At 33.0% G+C, this 10,130-nt stretch overlaps 1 long non-coding RNA gene across 1 annotated transcript; it reads left to right on the top strand.

The window, feature by feature from the left end:
* On the top strand, window positions 1–8,064 carry LOC113910300. Its single transcript, XR_003515998.1, has 4 exons — window positions 1–61; window positions 2,685–2,826; window positions 6,464–6,565; window positions 7,761–8,064. It is a non-coding gene; the product is annotated as an uncharacterized LOC113910300 (long non-coding RNA).
* Window positions 8,065–10,130: the final 2,066 nt, after the last annotated feature.

The following is a 10,130-nucleotide window of genomic DNA, read 5'->3' as shown; positions in this document are numbered from 1 at the left end:
ACATGAAAAGATGCTCAACATCACTAATTATCAAGGAAATGCAAATCAAAACCACAATGAGGTATCACCTTATATCTGTTAAAGTGGCTAAAATAAAAAGGACAAGAAATAACAAGTGTTGGCAAGGATGTGGAGAAAAAGGAAACTTTATGCACTGTTGCTGGGAATGTAAACTGGTACAGTCACTGGAAAACAGTGTGGGGGTTTCTCAAAAAGTTAAAAGTAGAAATACCAAATGATCCAATAATTCCACTGATATATTTGGGTTTAATCTGTTATCTGACTATGTGTTTTCTATTTGTCCCAACTGTTCTAGGCACATTTTCTTTTTTCTTTCTTGCCTTCTTATAGAAAATTTGAGTACTTTTTATTTTTCAATTTCTACCGTGCTATTACTTATATTCATTTTTTACTACTCTTTTAATGGTTATTCTAGATATTACAATATTCAACCTGACTTATTAAAGACTAATGTAAATCGATACTTTGACTTTCCAGACAAAGTAAGGGCCTTAGAACATTTAAAACATCTTAAAACCATTTATCCTTTTTCTGCATTCTTGCTCTTGCTGTCATAAAATTCTACATTTATTTTAGTCTTTTAAGAAATTTTTTTATTGCAACTTATATGAAACATAAAAGTGCTTCTTATAAAAAGTTTCATCACTGCAGAAATATATAATATTCAAAGTATTTTCTGAGAGGGAATTACTGTAACCAATTTGGTTTCAGATAGTTTTTCCCCCACATATTTAATATGGTTTAAAAAATAGCTTTGCACCACTTTCCCCAAACATCTAGACAATACATTTGTTCCACTTTACCCCCTTTTTTATTGACCTTGTGGAGGAGGTCTTATAGTGGGATGTGGAATAGATGGAATTACTATCTCTCTCCCACTTTCACCTTGAGTTGTTCATTCTGGCCTCATCTTGTTTATCTCTTTTCTACAAGCTTTAATTTGGGGTTTGTAGGCATAAAGAGATGATCTGTTGCTTCATGCATTTAATAATATGTCACTGAGCTATGTTCCAGGGACAGGGCCAAGGCCAGTGGAAAGACAGACCAATCTTGTTTTTCATATCACTCATATTCATATCACTCATAGTCTGGAAGTACTTGCCTTTGTCCCTGATTCCCCAGACATCCAGTATTCAGGATCTATCTCCTTACCTCTCAGTGCCTCAGTTTTTCTATCTGTAAAGTTAATTAATCTCCTCCACCTTTCTTGCCCAGAAGCATCTTCCAGTGTTATGATTGTTTGTATGTATGCATGTATACATGCCCGTGTGTATGTATGTATGTTTTACTCTAGCCAGCTATTTATCTTGTGTGTGTGTGTGTGTGTGTGTGTGTGTGTGTGTGTGTGTCTGTATGTAGACATCACTCATTTTCCATTAGGAATACACATAGGAGTGGAATTGTTGGATGTTTACTGAGTACATGTTTACCTTTAGATATTGCCAAGTAGATTTCAAAAGTGTTTGTACTAATTATACACCCATCTATGATGTGTTAACTTATAATTGATCCATTCTTCCCATTATTTGGTATTGCCCATCCTTTTTACTTTGGTCATGCTTATGGGTATGTTGTGGCATAACATTGTGATTTTAGTTTTCCTTTCACTACTTAGTAACAATGCTGAATGTTTTAATATGCTTATTATCCATTTGGATATTTTTGATTGTTAAGTGCCTATTCTTTTGACCATTTTAAAACTGAGTTGTCTTTTTTTTCCTATGGAATCTCAAATATGTTATGAATTTGAATCCTTTGTTGGACACAGACATTTCAAATATTTTTCTTAGTTTCTGACTTGTTTTCACTCTATTAATTTATATAATTTTGTTTTAATGGTTTTTATGTCTTATATAATAAATATTTGCCTATCACAAAGTCATTAATATCATGGCCTCTGTTTCCTTACAGAAGATTTAGACTTTTAATTTCCATATTTCTATATGATCCATCTACTCCAAATTAATGTTTGTACTTGGTGCAGGGAAGAATTCCTATTTTTCATGCAGTTATCCAATTAATTCACCACCATTTATTTGTAAAGATATACTTCCCCTCCAGAACTTTAGCAGTGGCTTTGTGCCAATCCTTGCGCCTAATACCTAACACCAATACAATCTTAATTACTGTAATTTTATAGTAAGTCTTGATATCTGGTAGTGTATATCCTCTAGCTTCACTATTCTGCATGGCTACTTTGATAGTGTTTCCATAGAAACACTAGAATCAGTTTTAAATTTCCACATAAAAAATCTTCTGGAATTTTGATTGGGATTCTAGTGAATTTGAGGTCTTCTTAAGTAACAACTGACATAACAATAGGAGTCTTCTAATTGGTAAAGATGGCATATTCCTCTATTTAATTCTTTTTTAACTTCTTTCAATAGTGTCTTACAATTTTTAGTAGTGAGGTCTTACATATTATGTTAGATAAGCATATTTAAACCCCATAAGATATTAGTATTACTGACTTTAGATAGTCAACATTCATTTGGATTTACCCATATATTCATTTTTTTTGTTTTATATTTCTTCTCGCATACCCTTGCTTTTGTCCTTCTGAAGAACTTCCTGAGTTATTTTTTTAATATGGATCTGCTCAGTTTTTGAACCTGTCTCTAAGTAGAGACTTCATTTATGAAGAATATTTTCTGTGTTTATAGAATCTAGACTGGATCACTGGACAAAAAATGTAATTTCACTGTTTTCTGACCTCCATTATAACTAGTGAAAGTAAGTTATTAGTCTTCTACTGCTCTGAATACAGTATGTCAGGATCTCTGGATGCTTTTAAGAAGTTAAAAGGTAAGTTTCCTTCCTCCTTGGTGGGCTTTAAATTACAATATGTAAGGGTTTAGATATATCCATCTATACTACCAAATTAGAGACCCAAATTAGAAGGATATAAAGAAAATGTATTAAAGTGTATTAGTTTTTTTCTCTGAAAACAGTAGATAAAGAAGGTATTATAATAAAGTTTGCATCTGACAGTATGTGATTATGAAAAATACGTGATGGGGACAGGTATTTGAGCATGTTAACTTATGAAAATATTGTAAGACTAATCTGGAAGAGTTCTGAAGGGGAGATGAGCAGTGATTTGGGGTATAAAGTATAGTAGAAGTTGGACAAGAAAAATATGAAATTATACTTGCTTAACGCTTTTATTTTTCTAAAAAAAATCAATATTTCAAAACATTATGTCTGTAAGAGTTTAAGGTTTAAATTATTATACAGCAGTTAAAATCTTAGGCTTTATCTTTTATCAATGATCAAATTTGGCACTTTCTCTAATTTTCATTTCTGTTCTGACCTGAATAAAAGACTGGCATACTGAATTTAATTGCACTCAGTTTAATTGCTTCTTGATTTTTGACTCATTATTTGAGTTGAATAAGTCAAAATGTTAGAAGTGAGCAGGGAGTTCTGAGAAGTGAAACTCTGAAAGCATGTCTCCTAACTAGCATGCTGAATTGGAAAGTCAGAATTGACTGAGGTCAAATTTGACTGTACGTATTTTCACATATTTGGAAGGACACATGACAATTTAGTATTTACTTTTCTTGAATCTATTCTTCTCACTATTTATCACAGTAGGGCAACCGTCATGTATCATACTGACATCTGAGTAGAGGTAGACATGTGGGTGCTGATGGAAAAATGTGCCCTGACCAACATGACAAACATGTCTATTACTAAAGAATATAAATGAGACTTCCAAACCCCTGAGCGGTTTCTAGATTTTTTTTCTTGTGTCTATGTTCATGAGTTAGAAGAAAGCAAGACAGCATATTTATGATTATGTGATTAATAAGATAACAACTGAATCTTCAGTATAACTGCAGACGAACTGAGGGACAGCTTCCTCAGGCAATTCATTAATGCAACTGGTTGCTAAAGGCCGAACAACAGTCAGTTATATTCAATCACAATCAGTTCACATTCAATGGGACTGAATTAGACTAGAATCAAATGTTGTTTAAAAATTAGAATAATTATTAAAAGTACTTCCTGATGAAGAAATCTGTAACACTTGGGAAATTATCTATACATTTATCTAGAACTACTTAGGATGGTTTGCTAGGATCTGGTGGAATGAATTAAAGGACTGCTTTAGTGAAACTGTGAAATAGGATACTAGCCTACAAAGAATGTCACATCCATATATTTTAAATCGTTTCTTTTCTTTGTGAACCCTCAGATATTTCTGAAGATGAATGATATGTGTGTGTGTGTGTGTGTGTGTGTGTGTGTGTGTGTTTTAGCGTGAATAGATGGGGAGCAAATGGACAAGACTAAATGTTTATGCGAAACCAAGAGTTTCATTGATAAATAAGAGATTGCAATTGCACAAATCTGGAGTAACTTTTCACAAATGGTCTCTAATAACTGATGAGGATATTTTGTTGCTGTTACTATTGTTATTGTTATGAATTAATACCTATGATACAAACTCATCCAAGTTTAATATCTTTCTGGTCTTGTTATGCCTTACCCCATAGAACAGAATTAACTTTTTCTTTCCTTTTGAAATACTTATCTTTAGATTGGTCATGCCTATCACATGAAGCATTGTTCATATGAGAATCATGGTATCAATTCTCTTCAAAAACCTCCCCTTTTATCCCACTGGCAATGGATAACATAGTATGGAATCTGTGCAAACGAAAACTCTAGAAACCAAATTCTCCTGGATGCTAACAATGCTTCCCTGGGGCATAGTGAGAAGGGTCTCAAGGTCTCAATTCACCTCCTCTCCATGTTCTAACTAGACACAGGAAGCCCTTTAGCCACCAGCAATGGAGTTTCATTAAAGCCACTTCACTTTAGGTATAACAAAGCTCCTTCTAGGAAGCAAACCAGAAACTCTAGTCAGATTGTAGAATTGCCCAAACATTGGGGTCCCTGCTTTTACACAGCACAAAATTGTGTAATGGCACCAGAGGTTCCTTAACAAGCTAAAAACCCTATGGAGCAACAAAGATCAGGCTAAAGAGTCACAGAGTTTCTGATTGAAGCTGAAGTTGAATTGCCATTTCAAGTCTTCCCTCATGGAAATTATCCAATTAATCTGCATGGATCTTTTTGGAAAAAAAGTCCTATTATTCAAATGATTGCTAAGGAGAATGAATGGAGCTTTTTTTTTTTTTTTAAATTACTAAACCTGGTACGTTTAAAAACTTTTCTTCTCAAGTCCATCAGGGCTGGAAATCCTTGGAAGAGGTATTTCTCGGGCTTTTTCTTTGTACTCAACTGGTATTCAAATAAACCCACATAAAATCCCTTAAAGCCAGTAAAACCTGAGGGATGATTATTAAGGAAATCACAGAAGTCAGAGATCTTCCCCAAATAGGCCTTCTTTCTCTAAATCAGACTAAAGTACATGCCACTGTGGGGAGAGTCAGCATAAATTTCATTTATCTAAAATTCCCTATTTTTTTTGTCAAAACCCCTCCAGGAAGGGCAGGAGCTAAATGATAACCAGCATGACTTAAGTCAGCAGCGCTGATACCTTCTGAAGATTAGGCACAAAAAACAGTCATCTAAGCAAGGAAGCCAGCCAGTACTTCACCTTTACTAATAAAAAAAGAAAGAGATAGATCAGATTACAGGAGCACTTTACTATGGGAGCTTTTACAGCATATTGCAAAATATCTAATATCCTAGTGCCCCCACTCAGTTGTTTCGTGTACAGAGAGACCATTTACTTCCTCTTACCCGGGAGCCAAGGACTTAGGTATCACTTCCTCACCCCTCCTTATAGCTTGCATCAGGTTGCAATATGTTTTGGGTGTTTTTTTTTTTTTATAACTTTTAGGTAAGGTAAGAAAAGTAAAAATATTATTGTACAGAGGACATACATATGAATCAAGTTTGCCTTAGCTCATAAAAATGACATGGATCTTAATCTGAAATTTCATATGCAGTTGACATAATATATACTCCATGCTCCTATCTAGTTTTTCTTACTTACTCAGTTTGTACCCAACATATGAAAATTGATACTAACATTTTGGAAAAAATAGCTACCTACTTTGACTTCTAGGACCTGTTCAACTTGCAAGAGTCTTTTATGTTCTACTCTGAGATATTTGTTTATGTAGAGCATTGTAGTTATGAAAGGACGTATTGTTTAAGTAGGTATTAAGAGATTTGCAGTTATTCAGTGTTACGAAAATTAAATTGTGGCAGAATATCCAATTGTTGTGCAATTATAAAGAGAAATGTAACATTTCATTTCAATTACGGTATTGACAATCTCATATTTATACTACGAATAAGTGGCAAAAGACATTTCTAAAATATTTTAGTAGAGGATGCTTCTATTCCTGAGAACAAAAGTGTTAAATCTTAAAAAGATTTTGTTAATGAGAATTTAGAAAATAAGACTAATATATATATATAATTTAATACACTACATATTTTATTTTTTACTGTGAAGAGCCAGTAATCAATAATCACACCATTCTCCCTGAGAAGGAAAAGAGCTTGTGCCTTCTATTTGAAGAAACTAAGGCAATAAGATGCAACAGATTTGCTTAAGGTAATATTCTTCAAACAGAGGGGTAAACCTGTCTTTTACCTTGCTGCTCCAATAAACAAAATGATCCTACTGGCTTTCCATGTTTTAACATACCTGTGTCTGTCAGTGCCCTTCTCCTGGACACCCGCCATTTGAATCAAAAGTCTTGATCAACTCAAACTGCTATATTGACACTTGGTGATGTTAGAGCAATTGCAAGACAAACAACTAGTAATAACCATTCCTTTCTAATGCTATTAAAATGCAAAGATATTAGAGATGGTTTTTCATAATAAGAGTCTTTTTTTTCTGGATCAGATACAGTAAACAAGAATCAAATATAGGCAGAAATATGTAATTTAAAATTTTATGTTACATTTCGTTGAAATGTTAGCTGAATAATATTGCTTTGGCACATATGTTATATTCATGTCAATATGTTTCATATGCTAAAAAGATCTATGCAAGAGTGCCTAGCCTTCCCTGTTTACAAAAGAACTAAACAGCTGTGTAAGTTCATAGAAGAAGAGAGAAATTGAAAAAGAAAGTTCTAGGACCTTGTTCAGATTATTCAACTACACTTAACTAAAGAGTCTTGTGGTTTAATATAGAAAATAAAATATGCTTATGAGGAAAATATGCACTGGATACTCCAATTGAGAAAGAAGAGCCATTTAGTTGAACTAAGTATCAGAGGACTCTTTCCCTTTCTCTCTTTTCTTTTTTTAAAAACTATGTTACAGATTTTCCATTCGGGTTATTTTTTAGGCTTCCCTTTGCCAATAGGTTAAACATGTAATAACACTAAACATTATATATATAAATATACATATATACACACACATATATATATGACACACACACACATATATATATAATACACACACTCTCACTAAACATTATACACACACATATATACTCATATAAGTTACAGTGAAAGTTATGAAATGAGTATTAATGTATAGCATTTGACTATAGGAAGAATCCTGAGGCTTTCTATAGCCCATATTTAAGACTATACGCATAGCCACAGCAATGGAGGAAAAGTCATCTAGAAATCTGGTAAGATAAATACCCTGGTAACTTCTTATGGAAGTCACTATTTTTGAATGGTTCCAGATCCAAATTTGGCAGCACAGTATTGTAAATTTTTCATTGTCATATTTGCCTAATTTTGACCAATACACCTTTTTCTTCTCTTCCTCTCTCATTTTAGAAAACTAATTCTCTATCAATTCTTTAGCAAAAAGATCTACAGCAGAGAGAACAGGTCAGCCACAAATCATCAAGGGAGGTCTGGAATTATCCTCCATCAAATTGGCCTCCACCTGACGGCTTATAATAACCCATCAAATATTTTATTACAAGGATTTTTTAAAAGTCTTCTATGCTATCAGAAAGAAAACACCTAATAACATTGGTTTGTGCCTAAATGTTGCAAAGATAAAATTGTTTGCACTGTAAATCATATTGGTGTTTTAACAGTTTACCTCAAATTTGTGAATGAAATAAAGTTTATATTATAGCCACATTATAAGCACTGTTTGTTCTTTTTTTTTCCGGAACAGTCAATGAAATGTTAATTACATTTCTCCTAAGTATTCTTGAATATGTAGAATGTATACTGCTATATGAGGAGTGTCTTTATAAATAAAACCTATTCAGACATATTGGAGCAACCTGTATCTTTTAATCTGAATAGGCTTTTCTTTTTTGTGATCCTATAGGATAGGATTTCCTGGCTGTTAAGTGCCTTTTTATTTCTCTGAGTTGATCTTGGAAATGGAGTGTTTAAGATCTTAGTTTATCTTGATACAAACCAACCCATTCCTGCTTAGAATACTTTGGTTTTATATCTGAGAGCTTAATTACTAGATCCTTGGATAGAAGCGGTGCTAACCAAATCCTAAAAAAATGATGAAAAGATAATTCTAAATGAGACTTTACTTGATCTTATTATCTATATATCCCAGAAATTACTCACTTTACTAGAAAGTTTGGATTGGGGAAATAAAAACTGAAGACTTCAGTGAGTGATATTAATGGGGCATTTTTTATCATTTTTGTCATCAAATATTGAGCAAATAATATGTTGATAGCATTATGGCATATATGGAGGGTGATTCTTATGTTTATGATTATAAATATTCCAAATATGAATCATATATTTTATGTTCCTAATTTTTAAAACACAAGTTGATAATAGCACAGATATATTTTGTTTTCATTTCCAGTACAGAATTCCATTCTATAAATATAACTTATAGAAAGCAATTTACCATTTTAAGCACATGGATGAAAATACTACCACATAGAGTGATTGGGATTTATTCTGAAAATAAATCACTTAAGTGATAGGGGAGAAAGCCCCCATGAGGAAATCATGAGGTGGAAACAGTCCATACTCCTATACAACGAGAAACCTTTTAAGCGTGAAGAAACTGTAATACATGTGGCACTTGTAGGTACATTAAGATAAAACATCCAGGAGCCAGTAAATTTTGTCATGCTGTCAGAGTATTCAGCGGTACATATGAGCTGTCGCACTTCAGTCATCAACATCCAAAAATGCTTAGCATTTTAGAAAACAACTTTCCATAGAAACAATTCAACTTCATACTAACAGGCATATGGATACTAACAGAATAAGTAAAATAGCAGTTGTCAGTCTCTCAATCTTTACAACACTTCTTCCACCTCCTATTTGACCAGAGCCTTGTCATCTCTAGTATCAATATTCTTTTCTTTTTGCAAAGATAGAGAGAAGAAAAGGAAGAAGGGAGAGCGAGAAGGAGACAGAGGAAGACAATGAATCAGAGAATCCATGGAGTACTAAAGGCAACGGGGCTTTGTGGATCCCAGAATTCTTTGTGATCATTTTGGTTTCTACTTGCATTGGGTTTTCCTATGGGTTTATCTTCCCTTTCAGAAGCAGAAAAGGAAAATATTAAGAAAGTATGTGTACTCATCATGTTCTCCTGTGGCGCCTTAATTTACAGGACATTCTGGAACCCCCTTTCATATAAAACACTGGCCCAGATGTGGTCTTCTGTATGAAAGTCAAAAGAATCTAGGAATATTTTAAATTAGGAAAAGAAAACTCTATCAGCTCCTTCACCCCCACACCAAGAAGGTTCTGACATACGAGATTTTGGTTTCTCTAATGCTTAGAGTTAGTTCAATTTTGTAATTCCAAATTCAAAAACAAGAAAAATATTAGATTGGTTGAGGTGCATTTGTTAATTCTGTAATTCTTTATATTTTATAGAAATCCATCCTACATTCTTAAAATATACTGGCATACAGCTAAAAATAATTAATGCTTCAGCATTCTACTAGTCATATCTTCCTTCTCTCTTAAGACAAGATTTTTCATACTTATTTACTTTTCATTGCAGTGTACTTTTATGATACTATTATTTTGGGATAAAGCATTCAGATATGATTCCTCAACAGGAATTCCAATACCAAAAATATTAAATTAAATTAAAATTTAAAAGTTTTTTAAAAAGGGAATTCCAATACCATGGTTTTAAAGCCAAAAGCATATTTTGGTTATATATACATATGAATGCATTTGGTTTTG

The sequence above is a fragment of the Zalophus californianus genome, chromosome 6 (genome assembly GCF_009762305.2).
Source record: "Zalophus californianus isolate mZalCal1 chromosome 6, mZalCal1.pri.v2, whole genome shotgun sequence".
NCBI classification, from domain to species: domain Eukaryota; kingdom Metazoa; phylum Chordata; class Mammalia; order Carnivora; family Otariidae; genus Zalophus; species Zalophus californianus.
The sequence above is the reverse complement of the archived record's forward strand: the minus strand, read 5'-3'. Positions and strand labels throughout refer to the sequence as shown.